The sequence below is a fragment of the Centroberyx gerrardi genome, chromosome 20 (genome assembly GCF_048128805.1).
Source record: "Centroberyx gerrardi isolate f3 chromosome 20, fCenGer3.hap1.cur.20231027, whole genome shotgun sequence".
Taxonomy (NCBI): domain Eukaryota; kingdom Metazoa; phylum Chordata; class Actinopteri; order Beryciformes; family Berycidae; genus Centroberyx; species Centroberyx gerrardi.
In genome coordinates this window covers 21,356,596-21,376,615 of record NC_136016.1, presented here as the reverse complement: position 1 = coordinate 21,376,615, position 20,020 = coordinate 21,356,596, and the positions used below count along the sequence as shown (strand labels likewise).

The 20,020-nt window shown below is 43.3% G+C and overlaps 1 protein-coding gene across 1 annotated transcript in view; it reads right to left on the bottom strand.

Moving 5' to 3' along the window:
- Positions 1-20,020, bottom strand: part of rab26 (RAB26, member RAS oncogene family) — an 85,354-nt gene that overhangs the window by 61,183 nt on the left and 4,151 nt on the right. The gene's annotated exons all lie outside the window — the stretch shown is intronic.

Below are 20,020 nucleotides of genomic sequence, written 5' to 3'. Positions count from 1 at the left end.
TCTTGTTTTATTCTTTGCATTTTTATTCTTGTCTTTTATAACCAATTTCTGTAAAGCACTTGTTTTCTTTTTCAAAGCGCTATATAAATAAACTTAAAACTAGAAATGGCATAGGACTGTAAATACATTATGATGCAGACTAAATCTTGGAAAAATAAATCAGATGGTATGGAAGGTATTGTGAAAGCCTTCCAGCAGAGATGCATCTGTTGGATTTTGTAAATCATGGTATTTCAAATCAAAGACTATCAACCCAGACTGGATGTATTCACATCATTTATCATGAAAAACCAATGGAGTTTGGGGGTCTAGGAGAAAGTCAACAAAGCCATCAATGGAAGCGGGTAACGTTCAGTTATAACTACTATTTCCTTCCATGATTTTGGAAATCGAACTTCACTGGTTTGTACAGAAGGTGGATTTAGTCATTTAGAAAGCTGAGATATTTCAATTCTAAAGCCAGTATCAGACAGATGAGGTAATATTAGTTTTCAATGCTACAAAGATGTAGCTAAGAGAACAAAGTTTGTCCATGGCTGTCAAGGAGCCCATCATGTACACTAGTGTGTGCCGTGTGAGAGGAACGACTGATTAATTTCCCTCTGCTCATGTCTGGTGAAGCGGCGTCCTTCATGGTTATCCATGTTTCTGAGTGCTGTCGCTGCGGTCTTTGTCAGGACCGGTTCCTCTGACAGCGGAGCACAGGAGGTCTTCATGCTACACGGCTTCTTTCAACCCCGGGCCGGCGAGAGGAAATGACTTTCTTTTATTTCCTTTTACTTCTGAACTTTTGATTCCAGCGACTCGCGATAGAGTGCATCTGTCAATGTCAAACGAGTGCCTGCAGGGGTTTCTGTGTTCATTTTTCGCAGAAGCGCTCCGGGTTTTCTCTCGGTTCGTCTTCGTACCTGAGCCTTCATTATCTCCTGAAAACCTGGAGAGCCAGCAAACTGAAATAATTAACTCTCATTAGGCTAGCACTAATTAGACAAAGTGATGTTTTGGATATGCCTGGCTAATGCATGTGTGTGTGTGTGTGTGTGTGTGTGTGTGTTGTAAATGCTCCTACTATTTGCCTCCTAATAGCAGTCGGAGCCAGGGAGGGAAATTAGCGTCAGCCAAAAGCCAAATGCTGACATTTTTGTCTGTGTCTGAAAACTTTGTCTACTCTGCCACGTTGCAAGTTAACCACCAATCATGTTTGTTCCTCTCTGTTATAAATATGTAATTGGCTACTGAATGAGCTGAAGCAACGTTAGCATTTTACCCTCTTGGCGTAAACGCTGCCCTACCTGTCTGGGCTTTGCTCATTATGGGTAAATCCATGAAAACAAAAATGTAATGTGCACAAATGAGGAAAATCAAAATGTAATGTAGGCATTAATGACATTTTGGTTGACATTTCTCTGGATATGACACATGACGAGTGTTCATTTGGGTGCAAGGTTCACCGCATTATAGTTAAGTGGTATTCATATCATCGAATCAGAATCATTTTATTTTGACAACTTGGGGACTGGAAGTGTCTCGAAAGTCCAGTTTTTGTTCCAAAACGAAGTATGAAGTCCAATTTTCTGAAAAATGTGCATGGAGAAAATAATTGGATAAAATTTACTTCTGGAGCCAGGGCGACTCAAAATAGGGTTGGGCAGGTTTTCACCTATATTGCCTACATATAGCAACAAATTATCTCATCAATAATAATGATAATAAGTAATAAATGACTTAAAATACAGTCTGTGTGCTCTTTGATTACATTCCTCCAGGCCACCTCAAGAATTCCCAACACCTCCTGCTGCTCTTGTGTGAACCAACCATGTTGCCTCACCTTGTCTGACACTGGCCACACACACACACACACACACACACACACACACACATCCACAAAACACACACAGGGTTTATGTGAGCAAGCCAAACAGGGCAGAAGGGGCAGCCTGCCATGTTAGCTTAGCAGTCTGGAGGAAATGGACATTTGTTGCAGATAGAAAGCCGACATGCCCAGTGCAGGAAAGCACATTAAGAAACACCACACACACACACACACACACACACACACACGCACACACAAGAAAGAGTATAAGAAGCAGTTAAACACACAGACGCAGGTTTATTTGGTTTCTGGTTTATCATTAACTTGAAGATTGTGTGCAGCTACCCAGTTCTTCTTCTTCTGTTTATTCCAAACAATGTTCCATTATATTTTATTCAATTGTGTCCTGTGTCCTGTTGCGTTTGTCTCTCTTCTCTCTTCTTCTCTTCTCTTCCCTTTTCTTCTCTTCTCTTCTCTCTTCGTCCCTTATCTCTTCTTCTCTTCTTCTTCTCTTCTCAAGCTTTTCTATCTTGCTGCAGTGGTTTGGCACAGAATGGCTACAGACCCTGCGTTTGGTAATAAGACCAGCTAATCCTGGATTTGTCACCCTCTGTAACTCTGTCTCTCTTTTTCTCTCCCTCTTCCGCTTTGTCTCACTTCTTCTCTCTCTCCCTCTATCTCTCTCTGCCTCATGTGTGCCTTTTTATTTGGCTTTTCACAACCTCTCTCCACCCCTTTTCTCTCCAGCTTCCCTTTCAAAACCCCTTCTTCCTTCCTCAGCCTCTTTTCTTTCTCCCCCTCCCTCCTTCCTCAGCGTCCCTATTCCCTCGCTCTGCGCTCTGGCCTGACCTCTGTGATTTCCGCGCAGCTCAATCTGTCCATCAAGTCTCGAAATCTTTAACCTTGTGTTCCTCTTCTTCACATCAAACTCACGAGACGCCTCCGCTCCCCGCTTTCCTTCATCCTTCTCTTCCTCCTATATATCTTATCCATCTCTTCTTCGAACTCTTTCCCCCTCCTTAAGCTGACTATTCCCTATGTAGGCCGGTATGGCTGTGCTCACTCTCTCAGAAATCGGGCTTCGGGTTTAAATACCCATGGATTCAGTTCCTCTCTCTCTCTCTCTCTCTCTCTTCTCTCTCTCTCTCTCTTCTCTCTCTCTCTGTCACCAGTCTTAGTGAAGTTAGATTTGGGGGGCAGCCGACCAGAATGAGTCTGACATGCCCACTTAAAGCTTAGTCTCCTCCGCTTCTCTTCTCTTTCCACCTGAGGAGAATACTTAAACATTCCCTTAACCTCTCCTTTTACACAAGTTCCCTGTGGAAATCACTCTCTTGCTATAATGAAACCCCCCACCGGAGTCAAACACTATGGCAAAACCCAGGTAGAATATTTAAGCAGACGTCCTTTTAACCTTTCTTTTATGCCTTCACTCAGCAGACGTCAGCATAAAGTCAAGAGCGCTGAAGAATTAATATGGCCCAGTAACTCCTGTACTGTACTGTCATTTGGTTATATCCTACTAATATAGCTATGCAATAACACTGGTGTTTAAATTCAGTTTTATACAATAGGTAGTGTCAGCAAAGCCATCTGAATGGTTGGAGATATCTAATTCCAGTAAAGTACAGCCAAGCTTTATGGGTTGCCATCCCATCTCTTGTGGTAACCAGGGAGCTAAGAGGCTATCTTTTTTGCTTTCTCCTGTTTTATATTCTTATTTGTGAACACTACTTTGGAGAAAACATTTCAGACAGTACACAGACATGGGTAACTGTTGTATATATAAGCCATAATACCTCTAAGGAGGTGTTTTTTGCTGTGATTATGGGCACTCTGATGTTATTTGACTGTGCTTTTATTTGCTAGCCGCATCACTTTTGCACCTATAATCACAGTGAAGAACGCTCTCCCTGGTGGTATTGCTATACTGAATGCTTTCACCGTAGCTATGGGCCAGTAAATTCAAACTATCACTAGCATTGTCATTCTACAAACAAGACCTGGATCCTCAACAGTAAGGCTGTCCTCACCCCACTGTGTCACCTTGTTTTGATCTGTAATTGTAGCTTCCCCCCTTGGGCTGTGTAATTTTGAAAGTACCGGAACACAGTGATGAGTTTCGGCAAAATGGTGCCAAATCAAATTCAAATCAAATTTGACAAAATGGTCTCTGAGATATTGCCTTTTGATACATGGACGAATAAACAACCGGTGCAGTGCCCCCTTGGAATAATCAGTGTCATTTCGGAAATGCTGGAAGGCAGTGGTGAGATATATCATTCCCCCAAGTTTTGTCAAAATACAATCAATGAGGTCTGACAAATTATGCATGAAATGAAACAAGGATGAACGAAAGAAGTTCAACTGCCTTGTACTCTAAAAAAGAAAGCAGAAGGACTTTGAGGAAGCTTTAGGGGTGCAGAGATAGAAGAATATCCAAAGAAGGACCTCTTTTAAAATGGTTTATGAACCCTGACGCCACTTCCACCAACCTCTAACATTTGGGGGTTCTTCAAGAAACCCTTTATGGATATTTCTTCCAGTGAGGAAGCATAAAGTGCTTATTGACTTCCTTTGGATCTTAGCAGAACCCCTGATGAACCCCATAGACTTTACAGTGTATGAGGAGAGTCAAGGCTATGCTGCATCCATCAGCATCCAGCATCCATCATCCATCAACTGTAATTGTACAGCCAAGACATTCTGTGTACTAATTACTAAGTACCGAATGATTAAGTACATGAAAATATAGTGAACTTGGACTTGAGGAAGAGTTCAACAGTGTCCCAAGCTCGTCCCCAAAGGAACTCTTGAGGGATATTTTTTCTAGAGAGGAACCTTAAGGCGCTTATAGGCTCTGTTTGGATTGTAGAATGACCCCGAAAGAACCCGTAGTTTTCAGAGAGCAGCATGTAATGCCCCAGAACCATTCAATCCATGCCCAGACATAATCGCATTACCCCAAACAATAGGCTGAAAATCCTATTAGGACATGTCGCGCTCTTCCAATACGTCTTACTGTGCTTTTAAACTTCCCCTTAAGCACCAGTGGTATCTCTCCGTGTATACAGGACACAATGTACAAGCTCCTTTTGTTTTGTTGAGGCTTTGATGTTCTTAATTGAAGGCAGTAAGGGTTGACAGCTTGATGAAGAGTCAGTGTGTCTCCTTGAGGTTTTTGACGAAGATGAGACTGCTGTTTTGTAGATGCTGTCTGACTCGGCTTGTGTGTGTGTGCGTAGGAGGGAAGTGTTTGGGTCTGACAATCAAAATCAGGAGAGTAAATTGGTGTTTCGCATCTTGGAAGTTGTTGCCAAACTTCACCCTTCCCTCCTGTCTCTTCTTAGGAAGCAGAGTTTGATTACTGTGATTACGGAGCGGCGCTGTCAGTCGGCATCAGCGCACTTTAGGAAGCTTGAACAAGGACAGGATGACAAGAGAGAGAGAGAGAGAGAGGGAGGGAGAGAGAGAGAGAGAGAGAGAGAGAGAGTGACTGGAGGGGTTAGACAGGACAATGAGGTGAAGGGAGAGAAGATGGCAAAGGAGAGAAGATGGAACTGGCGCCTCGGGTATCAGAAGATCTTTATAGTGTAGGTGCGGCCATGCAGTGTATTGCTTGCTTGCTTGCTTGCTTTGTGTATGTGTGTGTGTGTGTGTGTGTGTGTGTGTGTGTGTGTATGTGTGTCAGTTTCTCTCTCTGCTCTTTATCCCTCTCTCTCCAGGGTCACTGGTGAGAGGCAGTGTTGCGCTGCGATAAAGCAGCAGCCGGAATAAAATTACACAGTCAACACGCAAACACACAAACCAGGGCACTCTGTATTACAAAACCATCTCTTCTTGTGTGCGTTTACAGAGTCCAGTGCAGCATTGTGCACTTTAAAAATTTGGGGTTCCTTGAAGATGTGAAAGGAGCCAATTCCCTGGAGAAAATATCCCTTAAGGGTTTCTCGAAGAACCATGAGAGTTCGCGAACTCTTTGGTAATTGTTCGAGGAATCTTCTGGGATTCCCTTATGGTTGAGCCCTTGGAGGTTTCTTGAAGCCCTCTTACTTTGTAGTGTGTCGATGTTTTGTCCTTGGTCAGTAAGCTCGGCTGACCTTACTGTCTACATACACTCATGTGGTTTCATAAAGCTTGCATTCAAATTAAGAAGCCAGGGGACAGAGGATGCCTGGCTGCCTCGGATGGAGTTACAGTCCACGTCAGACTCGAGTCGAGATCTAGGTTTGTTTTCGCAATATTCACAGTATTTTCAGGCCACAGATGAAGCCACTGTCCCACTTTTTGCTGCATGTTTGCTGAACTACTGCTGCACTTTGTCTCCATGCCCAAGAAGAACTGTTTTCTGAAGTTACAGTGACAAGTTGGCTAAGAAACACACTCGAGTTTTGGGTTACAATTTTACAGAGTTTGGTTCAACTCTATAAGAATGTTCTGCAGTACTGATGTAGGATAGATGCAGAATAAATGCATGAAGGGGGATTTTTACAATGGCCGCCACTGCAAATTCATCTTTTTTCCAATTGTAAGTCAAAGGAACAATGATAATAGCAGTTCCATGATGTTTTGGGGAAACAACACAGATTAACTTGGCTGAGCATGGCACACTGCTTCAGTGTTGAAGTCCCAAAACAAATGTGCTCACACGATTTCAAGAGTATAAATATAGTATCAATAAAAACACATAAGACGATGCTGTAGATGCTGGACAGAGAAGCAGCGGTTTGCAGAGCGCTGTGAGGGTGTTGTGGTGAAATAGCCTTGAAATAGCTTCAACACGGAGCAAACTATTTTGAGCGGTGCGTTGATGATGCTTGTCAGGGCTTTCAGCTTCAATACTCATTGTTCAGATCAAATACCTTTTCTTCTTCCCCCGTGTCCCTGAGCTCCACTCACCCTCTCCAGCAGCAGATATTTTCTCGAGTGCCGTAACCTCAACAGCAACACATGCCATACGTGCCTTATGTTATTAATACAATAGAGGCCTGCCGGGGAATGTTTGAAGGGTTGTAATCAGCGTACGAAGAAATGCCAGCATGTTTGAAGAGTAAGAGCAAAACTAGAGATTGCAATGTTATCATTTCTTCCTCCCTGACAAAACAAAAAAGGAGATGGCTAATATCTGTGCGGTGGTAAAGTGGTAAAACTGTGCTATGACAGGGGAAATAAGATAATTATATAGAAGACCAAGCAGAGCATCACACAGCATTAAGGAGTTTTCTTCTTTTCTGAGAAGGGAAGAAGCAACTGTCACTCTTCCAACATGGTGGTGTGCTCCTTGTAGCCAATGCTAACCTCTCTTCAAACACTGTGAGAGGCTGCTATTCCCATTTCCTGCTATCTGACCCTTCTGTTTTAGGATCATAACCTTGTAGTACACCATATCCTGATAAGGAGTTATTAAAGCTGGTAATATATGAATTAGTTGACTGATTAAAGACCAATAGGCTGCATTTAGATTTAAAGAATGAAATTATATTAAAGTAATAATACGTGAAATTTTCAAAGTAAATGTCCGTTTTACTACCCTCTATCGCTGATTGATATAACACAATAGTGATTCAGCCTATATCCAGTTCATAAAGCTTTTCTACTGTCTGTTCTAAACAGCCGGTGTCAGGTAACTCTTTCCTGGGGAAAAATCCTCTGCTACACAGGAAGTGATGCGTTTTACGTTTCCGGTTTGTTTGGAATAAACAGAAGAAGAAGAACTGGGTAGTTAACATGAGCAGCGATAGCCACCATGGCTGAACAGACAAAGAAAGGAGCCTACAGAGAAAATCCAAGCTCTGCCCACACCGTTTGATTGACAGGTGATCTCTGGGAAGTGCAGTGCAGAAACACCACAGCGATGAGTGCTTAGCAACAAAGATGGCATTAAATTCAAGGTGAAAAGGTGAAAAGTGAAAAACAAGGTACACAGAGGCATGGACGTGCACGCACAAACACACATGAATGCTCACGTGCACGTGGACACACACACATACACACACACACAGCATAAAGAATTACAGAGTACTCTCTAATTACACACTGTGAACACAACAGCAATATCACTTTGCCCGTCATAAGACATTACTCAAAATGCTGTCTTCTACAACATGCCTATGTGTGTGCATGTGTGTGTGTGTGTGTGTGTGTGTGTGTGTGTGTGTGTGTGTGTGCACGTGGGGGAGAAATTAAATTCCATCCATGGCGACATCAGAATCATAAGGATCCCTGACAGAAAAAAAAAAAATGGAAATGCAGAACGGCTCCCGCCTTCAGCATAGCTTGTCCACACCCATGATTAGTGGATATCATTATTACGGGATCAGGGTTGATTCATTATGCCTGAGACAAGTAGGCAGAGGGGTCACTGCTTTATTTCCGCAGTAGAAGCCTCACAGGCACGTTAATTGATCACCTATCCGCCGCCTTGCCCTTCCTCCACCCTGATAAAGAGGATTAAAGACGAGGCGAGTCTGATCTATGACACAGAAAGGGCTGGAGTGAGCAGGAAAACACACATACTCCCGCTATCTCTCGCTCCGTATTTAAATAGACGTAAACACACGCTGGCTTTATCCTCGCCTTTCCCCTCCATCTCAATTCATCTCTATTTTTTCTTTCCTACCAACACACAACTATCTTTCTCTCTTGCTCTGACCCGCTTCATACTGCGCTTTATAATATCTCTCTCCTGTCTGACATCTTATGATATCTGGGTGGGTGTGCGTGCCTGTACAGTGTGTGTGTGTGTGTGTGTGTGTGTGAGATGAGACTCATGCTGCCATGCTAATACCCTCTAACCCCCACCACCCCTTCTCTCGCATGGTGTACCCCATCAAACAGAGGAACCACTGACCCCCTCCTCAGTTCATCCAGTGGCGGTAACCCTAAGTCTGACTACACTATATTTTTACCAAATTAATCAGCAGAAACTGTCATGACTGTACACTTGCAGCCAAGAATCCTCAAAGTATAACAAATTAATATTTCAGGCAGCAGTTTCCTGAAGGATGATGCTGCATACCTTGACTCCTCTCCTTAACTTTAAAGACTAAAGGGTTCATCAGGAGTTCTGCTGAGATCCAAAGGGAGTCACTGGAGAGAAAGGAGTCCTTGAAGGATCCCCATATTTTGAAGTTTTTTTTGAGGAGGTTTGAGGAAGGCAGCGTTAATGAACGCTTTGTCAAGGGATTCTTCAAGGAACCTTCTGGGGTTCACTTTGTTTGCAATCTGAAGAACCACTAAAAGCTCCTTAAAGCCCTTGAACTCTTGAACTCTTGATTTTCCCCTTAAATTTACCCTTAGATAAATTCACTTTTTTTTTTCCACACACAAATGCATACGTGTCTGCTCGTTCCAACGCTTAACTGAAGCTACAGCACGCTTAAATTGAGTGAAATATTCAAACCAAAGACGCCATTTTTTTGTGGCTGCACCATTTCAACCAATGGAAAAAATCTAGATGACTTTGCTTCATTTTTTACACATTTCCCTGTAATTCAGCCTGATATATTTGATATCTTTGGAAACATTGGGATCTCGGCTAGAATTTAAAATAAAGTTCTGTGGGTTTGATCAAAGCTCGGCCACGCAACAGAGAGGTACTGTAACTGTTTGAATTTGGTGGACTTCAAAACCCAGAAATCATGCAAGGTGACATCAGCAAACTCTGCACTCCTCTGACCTAAATGTCTTCTTCTCAGTGTCTGGTGGGTTGGAGGAGGTGAAGAGGTTCAGCCATCGTTGGTGAGTCCAGCTTCTCTGGACGGAGCGCTCGCTTGCTGCTGTTTAGGAGACAGTTTGGTATTTTGCTTTAAAGTTTGGACTCATCACTCCCCGTGCGCTAACAAGATTTCCCACCAGCGTACACACCTGACACCAGAATTTCATTTGGGCAAATGGGCTGTGGTGCCTCAATTAGGAGGGATGGGGCGCTCTTCTTTGTTGTAGCCCCAATTTGTGATTTAGGCTGATAAGACAGGAGTATTTTTACATAAAAATCTTGCCTACTGCAGCAATAAGAGTTTAGAAAAAGTGAAGAAAAGTGTCTAACAAGTGCTGCAAAATGCTGATCTGAGCTGTGCCTCTAAATGCCTGGCTGGCTGCCCCGCTTTGATTTCCATTTTAACAAGCAGAAACTTTTATATACAACATCGGCCTGTTGTGAAATGTTTGAAGAGGGGTTACCGATGGTTACAAGGGATAATAATGGATAAGAGACAAAAACCAATTAATCTGGACTGTAAGGTCTTCTGTTCTTCCTTTTTAGTGGGCGGTGTTGTATGTATTTTCAGACACAAATGTTGCTGTGCCTTTTCATGCAGCAGAAAGCTTTCTGCTTTAGCTGAAGATATAATAATATGATTAATAGTCAATTATGATTAATTGTCGTCATCAAAAAACTGAGCTGTAATCTAAAGGTTGCACATGAATTGAAAGTCACAAAACAGCGTAATCAGATTAAAAACAGCTGGTGCAGGTTTTGCTTAACAAACGTGACAGTTTCTATGAGGTATATTCTGTTTTTTTATACTATATGGATTGGTACGAATGCACTGAGTGGTTATGTCTTATCTGTAGCTGGTTCCTTTCTTTTCTTATTTTGCTCTTTTGTTTTTGTTATTATTCCAGGTTTGATTTCTTTCTTTCTGCTCTGCTCTGCTGCTTATCTGTTGCTGCTGTTTTGCTCCTGGCTGCATCTTATTTGCACCGGCCTGTTTTGATTGTTGTCCTTTTGTTTGTGATCGTTCATTCTCTGCTCCTGTGACGGGCTGGCGACCTGCCCAAGGTGTCTCCCTGCCTTCTGCACAATGCATGCTGGGATACGCTCCAGCCCCCCCCCCCCCCCCCCCCCCCCCCCCTCCCGACCGTGACCCTGAACAGCGATAAGCGGGTATGGAAAACGAATGAATGAATGTTCTCTGCTCTTTTGTTTTTCTGTTTATCTTTTGTGTTTATGGGTGTTTGATGTGTGCACATGTCTATTGCAATAAAAAATAATAATAAAAAAGAAACTGCCTCGTTTCTGTGTGGCGCTTGGTATAAAAAATAAAGCTATCTATGAAATTATCTGTTTTCCCCTTTTACAGCATAATTGAACACCATACCATTGTACAGAAATTAGGGATTGTGTTTGTTTTGTCTGAGAAGAAGAGGTGATATTTTTACAATCTTTCATTTTGTTGTCAGTCATCCAACATGGTGGCACGTCCCTAATAAGCCTTGGTAACCAGTTGCTAAATATTTCAGGACAGGCTTCTATTGTAAAGTCCGTAGATATAACTTGTTGAAACCAAGTGAATGTAATGATGCAGAGAGTCGCACACTGACTGGATGCAGCAACAAATTCACACAGAAGTGAATACAGCTGTGTTGAGATTTCTCATAACTGTGATGAATTACAGACAGAAACAAATTCTGTTAAAACTGGTTTTGCAAAGTTTATAGGAAGGAGAATCTGTTAACACCCTCCTTCTGTCCATCCATCTTACACTAATACACTCACACACACACACACACACACACACAAAACTGATTTCTTGACACATCATCAGTCTAGTTTGAACAGACCAATTGCTAGATAGCAGTGCATACACACATATATAAACACACACTTGTATTTTTACACTTGAGAAAAGGAAATTCTTCTGACTTAAATTCATTTTCTAACACCTCCCCCTAACATTAAACACTCATTACTCATTACATAGCCTATAGTTGACTTTAAACTAACTCTAATTCTAAATCTAATCCTTATCAGGTGCAGCGATAACCTGGAGGTTAGAGAAGCAGATTTGTCAAAGTCAAAGTCAGATTTATTTATAAAGCACATTTAAAAACAACTTGATCAAAGTGCTGCAGAAAGGCCAAAAAATATACAAAATCTATTTATTTTTTTGCGAATATGTGTATATACAGTATATATTTGTGTATATGTATGTGTGTATGTAGATACTTGTTTGTATATGTCTATGTATATGTATGAGCATGTATATCCATACCCACCCCTTCCCTTATTTTCTTCCTTTCAATATTTATTAACTGTTTTTATTATTATTCACAACAATAAAGAGAATATAAAAAAAAATATCATGTGCATGAAAAGTTGTCAATAACCAATTTGAATCCCTGAATTGGCAGAGAAAATGTGGGCGGAGAAAGTGAATCACACTGCCGAGGTTCCCATGAGCAAGGCACTGAACCCTCAGCTGCTCCAGTGCAGCAGCTCAGTGGGCACCAGTACAACACTGTGGTCGTACTGGGCAGCTCCCAGTGGGAATGTGTCTTAACTGTATGAATGTGAAGCAGGGCGATGCTGGAAAAGAGCAAGTCATGCTTAGTCATCTTTCCCTTGATAATAAATAAAGATTAAAAAACCCAGTTCCTTTCCAAGTGATTTCAAAAGAGATAGTAAAAAAACACAGATCACACACACACACACACACACACACACACACACACACAGACAGACACGTGAGCTGGCACTGCGCTGTGTGTGAGCGTCCCAGCACACCCAGCACCCAGCCTGTCTGGAGGGCAGATGGTCTCAGGCGAGCGGCAGCCTCGGGCCTCCTGGACATCTGAGCCCCGAGTCTGGCTTCACACCCAGCTGTCCTCCGCTGACTCTCCCATCCAGACAGCAGAGGGCCGCTATCAATGATCAACCTCCACTTATACCTCCATTTCTAACCTGATCTGGCCGGGGGAAAGCGAACGAGAAACACTCTAACCTCCCGCAAGAGGAATACTTTTGAAGTCGCTGTGCAAGGCTTTTAAAGTAATAATCGGTGACATTTTCATATAAATAAATGTCCGTTTTTCTACTCTCTATCGCTGATTGCTCTAACACAACAGTGATCCAACCTATATCCGGTTCATGAAAGCTTTTCCATTATCTGTTCTAAGCAGCCGGTGTCTGGTAGCTCTTTCCTGGGAAAAATCCTCCGCCGCAATAAACAGAAGAAGAAGAACTGAGTAATTAGCATGAGCAGCGATAGCCACCATGGCTGAACAGACAGAGAAAAGAGAAACTCAAACTGCATCGACAGAACATCCAAGCTCCGCCCACACTGTTTGATTGACAGGTGATATCTGGGAAGTGCAGTGCAGAAACGCCACAGTGATGAGACTGAGTGACAAAGATGTCGCCAAAAAAAAAAAAAAAAAAATTCTCCGTAGCTTGTGGTCGTTTCATTGTGTGTTTTGGGAACAAACAACCTGAGCAAATTCTCAGTCTAACACTGTTTGTTTATGCCGCACACACACACACACACACACACACACACACACAGTTATTCACTTCCCACAATGAATGGAGTTGTTCCAGTGGAGCTGCTCAGTGTCCAACAGTAGGAGACGGTGTTGTACTGGAAAAGCTCCCAGGTTTGAATGCGTTGAACTGTGTGAGTGTGAAGCAAGCTGTTGCTCAGGCGACCTTTCCAGAGTAAATACCGGCTAAAAAAACACATCTGTCATTTCTCACTACATGCAAATTTTGGCGAAGGCTCGCTCGAAAACAACAACTAATCCACGGAACATTGTTTATTGCTGGAACATTATCTCCAACACATAGAGCTGAAGCCCCCAGTCAGCTCTAACATTTTAAACTGCAGAAAGCCAGCTGCCAGCCGGCCAGGCGGTATCTGGCGGAAGCACTTTCCTTACATTCATTGCTTCACCTCGTTGTCACGGTTACACGTCCATAACAACAGTCTCCCGGGAACCGGAGCGGCTCTCGAGGAGTCACATGACCCAGAGGGAAAAAGGTAAAACCCAGCAGGCCGACATGCATGACTCCGTCTCTCCGTCCGCCATGACGAAACCCCGGCGATATTATATAAGGAGAATAATTTACCAGGCTCAAAAACAGAGAGAGGGAACTATCAAAGGAAATTTAAATGAAAAAATAGAGCAGAGAGAGGATTAAGGAATAGGAGTGATGTGTTATGTAAGACCAGAGACACGTGGCTTTGACTTTGTGCTGTGTTCCTGTGTTGTTGTCCCGTGGCGCTCTATTAGCATGAGGCTGTTTCATCATTTTGCTTATTCATGAATCCTGAAGCCCATCTGCATATGACTTATTTTCAGCCGGCGTTGCTAGAGAAGAGAAGAGCGTTATGTGCCGCAGACCGACTCAGAGCTTCTGACGGTTAAATGCAGGGAAGTGATAGGAAATGATGATGATGATGATGATCCATTTTGCATTTTGATGTCTTTTATGCCTTTGATTGTCATTTTTTTCCTCTGTCTTTCTTTTGGATTAGATGTTGATAAAAGCTCCTTGGGGGTTTGTGTTTTTTATCACCTGGATACTTTGTGTTTGTCTTTTTCCAGTGTTTTTAAGTAAGTAATAAAAGCTCTGAATAGATCTTGGTCAAATCAGGTGACAGATCACTACACAATGCCAGAGATACTTGGAACAAACATGTTTTTGCTTGTGTTTTGCATTGCACTTGAATATAAACCAACAAAAGAATATGCTGTAGACAATGATGATGTGTGCGTGTGTGTGTGTGTGTGTGTGTGTGTGTGTGTGTGTGTGTGTGTCATTGAGTGTGTGAGCATGAATGCGAATCTGTCAATAAATGTGCGTGTTTGTGAATGTGTGTGTGAATGTGTGTGTGTGTGTGTGTGTGTGTGTGTGTGTGTGTGTGTGTCGTGCTTGAAAACCACTCGTGTTTTTGTTTTAGTTCAAGGACGCACTTTGCTCATATTATCATATCAGCGCCAATATTTTAAACTAGAGGCCAAAAACATCTTTCAGCTGTTGAACTCGCTGCTCATTCTCTGCTGCTGCTGCTGCCTGTGTATCTCAACCCCCCCCCCATCAGCCCCACCCCTCCCCCCTCCTCCCAGCATCCACCTGTGGCCTCTCTCTCTCTCTCTCTTCATGGATCTCCATGGGGGGGATTGCAATTGATCTCTCCCTGCTCTCGCCTTTGGCTGCCTTTAAATTACGCTTCGCAGGGAGTTAAACGAAACCGAGCCTTGATGCCAAATAAAATCTGTATTTATACTTTTTCCTCTACACTGGAGTGTTTATACTGTCGAAACACACAAATCTGACCTGGTCGCTGGTAAACTACAACGTGGACCTTCAGCTTTAAAGATCAGACCTGAAACACAGATCAGATTCGCCTGCTGTCTGAACACAGCTATGGAAATTAACATTCACAGCCACAAAAAAATGGCGAGCGGCCCCGGGATCGATGGAGTCCGTCTGCGAGCCCGAAGAGCCACAGAGGAACGGTAATCACCATCAGTCCTCCGCTCAACAGCTGATTGATTATAGACTGTCGATCAGGAGATGAAGGGAGTCCATTCTAACAAGCTATAGGATGGAAAGCACACACACACACACACATAACATGCAAACACTCGTACATGCTCACACTTGAATATAAACACACATAGAAATGCGCATATATACACACACGCAGACATGACCATGAACACACACACACATCTACAAGCACATCCACACACACACTGTGCGATCAGACAGAGAGAAATAGAGAGAGAGAGAGAGAGAGAGACAGAGAGAGAGATAAATAGAAAAAGAGAGAGAATGAGAAAGAGAGAGAGACAGAGAGAAGTAGAGAGAGAGAGAGAGAGAGACAGTGTTTTATCTTTGGAGTGCATGTTAAAGGTGCTACGTGTCACATTTTTAAACCTCAGTATTTCATGGTCAAATTAATTGAGATACATTTCTCTTTCACTTTCCCTGAAGAGGATCAAACATGTTGGAAGTGATTTCTCCATCTTCCTTTCCTCCCTCCTTCCACCATCTGCTGCCAGAAACTCTTTCAGCTTTAGCTCCGTTTGCTCTGGAAGAACAGAACCTCTTCCTGTTTCGTGCCGTAAAGCGATCCAGCAGATTTCCCTCCAGATCCACCAGGTGGAGAAACAATGGAGGATGCAGAGTAGAGGCTGAGAGAGGCTGACAGGCTGCTCAGCAATCACCTCGCTTGTTTACAGTAATTATACGAATGTCTCAAAATGAATTGTGGTGATGATTTATTCGTGTGAAAACGCTACACACTGCACCTTTAACTCATGTTCACATGCTGCTGTGAATGTGTGTGTTCCTGCTGGTGCGCCAGGCTTTTGTGTGTGTGTACTTAGTGTTCCAAAATACAAAGCACAGCGCCTTCCAAGCTGTTTTATTGCGTGCATTCATTCAGCCAGGAGACAGCTTAATGTCCTGAGGCTCGCAAGCCTCGCTACAACATGTACCAGCACTAAACACACACACACACACACACACACACACACACTCATGTTCTTTACAGAGCAGTGAACCTGCGTAATCGGAGCATCAGCCTGATGTGTCGACGCTTCGCAAACTGTATTCCAGATCCCCGCTGCTTAAAAAAAATCACAATATTCTGAGTGAAGATGTTGCTAAATGTGACTCCAGCCAGCTGTTTCCCACGGCTGCTCCTCCATATAGAGCTAGGTGTTATCGGCCACACACACACACACACACACACACAGCCACACCATGTCACATGGCAATTAGCTGTAAAGGGCAGCGAGGGTGGTCAACATTATCCTCCTGTCATGCTTTGCCAGACTGTTGCTCTTTCCAGGGCACACACACACACACACACACACATATACAGCACACACATACACACACACACACACACATTCTCATCTGCGTCAGTGTGAGCTGTGAGGGGGTTTGTTTAATGATTAACGGGTTTGATGCTGTGTTGCATCATTTCAAGCAGAGGGAATAGGCGGTGAAAAGGGGAGAAAAGCCGAGCTGTGGAACCGAGAGGTAACGCACATACAATTAAATGCCTGCACAAACACACACACACACACACACACACACACACACACACAGACACACACGTGGACAGTAGGATCCAGTACACTACTGCAGCAGACATCAGAGAAGCAAATATAAGCCCTTGGATCCGAGATCCGAGATAAATCTCATCAGCAACTCTGAATCAAACAAGCTTGGTGCTGAGAGAAAAAGACAAAAAACAGGAGAGACGGATAACGAGAAAGAGAGTGAGAGAGAGAGAGAGAGAGAGAGAGAGAGAGAGAGTCCATGGGTATCCAAACCTAAAGCTTGACTTCTGACTCATCCATTTCATTCTGTCATCAGAAAGAGGGAGAAAGGGAGAAGTTAGGTTGCGCCTTCCACCGAAAACTTTTTTTCACAGGGCGCTGGCTTCTGTTTCTCATTATTTTGAATGGAAAGGTCATGCTGCTGCACATTCCTGACAGTGCTGAAACTTTACATCTTTTTTAGCACTCAGAGCGTTTGAAGTTAAAAATATATCAACTTTTAGCAGAACAGCGGCTTGCTTTCTTTTTCTAAGCGTCACAACCAGCTCGCCCGTTCAAGAAGCTGTTTTGCGCTGCTAGTTTAAAAAAAAGTGCTTGATGGACAATGAGTCTGAACCATGAAACACAATCAACAAGTCACCAAGTCACCAAGTCACCAGTCACCAAGTCACCAGTCACCAGTCACTAAGTCACCAAGTCACCAAGTCACCAGTCACCAAGTCACCAATCACCAGTCACTAAGTCACCAAGTCACCAGTCACCAAGTCACCAGTCACTAAGTCACCAAGTCACCAGTCACCAAGTCACCAGTCACTAAGTCACCAAGTCACCAGTCACCAGTCACCAGTTACTAAGTCACCAAGTCACCAGTCACCAAGTCACCAGTCACCAAGTCACCAAGTCACCAGTCACCAAGTCACCAGTCACTAAGTCACCAAGTCACCAGTCACCAAGTCACCAATCACCAAGTCACCAAGTCACCAATCACCAGTCACCAAGTCACCAGTCACTAAGTCACCAGTCACTAAGTCACCAAGTCACCAGTCACCAAGTCACCAATCACCAGTCACCAAGTCACCAGTCACTAAGTCACCAAGTCACCAGTCACCAAGTCACCAGTCACTAAGTCACCAAGTCACCAGTCACCAAGTCACCAGTCACCAGTCACCAAGTCACCAGTCACTAAGTCACCAAGTCACCAGTCACCAAGTCACCAGTCACCAAGTCACCAAGTCACCAGTCACCAAGTCACCAGTCACTAAGTCACCAAGTCACCAGTCACCAAGTCACCAGTCACCAGCAAGTCACCAAGTCACCAGTCACCAAGTCACCAGTCACCAGTCACCAAGTCACCAGTCACCAAGTCACCAGTCACCAGCAAGTCACCAAGTCACCAGCAAGTCACCAAGTCACCAGTCACCAAGTCACCAGTCACCAGCAAGTCACCAGTCACCAGCAAGTCACCAAGTCACCAGTCACCAAGTCACCAGTCACCAAGTCCATTCTTTCCCTATAGAGCTGAGTGACCATGGAAACTCTCCCTATGTGTGAACGGTCAACAAGCTTGACGGCTGAGAAAAGTTGGCCACAGTTGAACTTTTCACCAGCCAATCAGATTTCCGTTTCTGATTCCGATTTTGAATACAAAAGCAGCAAAAAATACAGTATTTGTATAAATGCATAGTTTATTTTTTCGGTCAAAACTTCTTGGCTGCACAAGACCACCACACAGATGCAATCAGAGCCTCTGGCCCCGCCCACAATCGGTCAGAATACAGCGACACATCAACCAAGCTGCTCGCAGTGTGAATGCATGTGGAGGAAAGTGATGGATCTGCACCAACTGGAAGCAGACAGGCAAACTGAATTGATAAGGTGTAAACTTAGAAAAAAAACTACTTCCTACACCTCTGCCCTGCAGCTGGAGTAAACATCTGCCAGCAGTAAATGACAGTTTTGTTAAAAATGAGTGTTTTCTTGACATCCTCCGCAGCATGTCATCCATCTTATTTGTATAAGCATTTTGACACCGAGGGAAAGTGATGGATTGGCACCAACTATTTGAAGAAGCAAGGAAATACTGAATGGGTAAGCTGAACACGTAAAAAAAGAAAAAACTTCTTCACTCCGATCCAAGTGCTGAGTTAGAAAGAAAGCAAGAAATAAAGTTGAGCTGAGCTCCACTGCACTCTGTCTGCTGTGAGCTTCAACTCTGCTGGCAAGAATTCATTAAATCCCTTCAACTATGTGGGTGAGCAGCCCACCAGCTGCCTGCGCTAAAGGATTACACACCAAGTTTTTGGGAGTTTGGCCCGTTGGTCAACTGACCTGTTAATTGATGAGAACATAGACACCAAAATCATCCATGTGTCCCCGGTAGATCGTTCGCTCCGGTGCTCCATGCTAACACTTCAGCTACACTATGTTGAGTGATAGTAGGCGACTAACATTATCTCAAAGTAAGAAGATTTAGTAATTAAAAGTGGTTAATGTGTTGCTGTTGTCATTAAAAATGAAATATCATTACTATTATCAATATATACACTCACCGGCCACTTCATTAGGTACTAGGTGTACCTAATGAAGTGGCCTGTGAGTGTATGATGTATCCAGGTTTATTTTTGGAACTATTTCAAATGAGAAACCACGTATTCATCCGCTGCCCAGTGATTTTTAGCTGCACAGTCATCAGCCACCACCTTCACCTCCTATGGAAACAGGGAAAGTAGTCCCTCATAGTTCAAAACAGTGTTATTTTTGTATCATATTTCATGTAAATTTTTACCAATCTCCTACACGAAACCTGCCAGAGTTGGCCGCATATCATTTAAAATTACTTATCATTTAGCTTTAGAGCTGCTACAAGTTCTCATTTCCTCACTTTTAAGATAATGCTAGTCGCCTACTATCACTCAACATAGTGAATGCTAAAGTGTTAGCATGGAGCAGCAGAGCTAAAGATTTACCAGGGACACATGGATGATTCTGGTGTCTGTGATGTCATCACTCACCAGTAAGTTGACCAACGGGCCAAACTCCCAAAAACTTGGTGTATTCCTTTAAGTCTCTATATCTCAGATAGTCAAGTCGCTAATAATAAAGGACCAATTTTTCCTGCTAAACAGCATTTCTTCCATAACTGCATATAAAAAAATAACCTTTTCCCTTCAACTCTTATTGCGTTGCATAGCACTCCTCTGTTAACCCACCGTTCTAATTTCTGACATCTATTTCCTGGGTGTTATGGCTCTGACCTTTGCACTCCTTACTACTGGTGTCTTGTACCATCCAGGAATTTAAGCTTGCACTGCTGTTGCACTCACTGTAAGTCACTCTGCATGACGGCATCAGCTAAACGCTTAGAACGGAGATGAGAATGTCTGCGAGGGAAAGGTTGTCGACGAA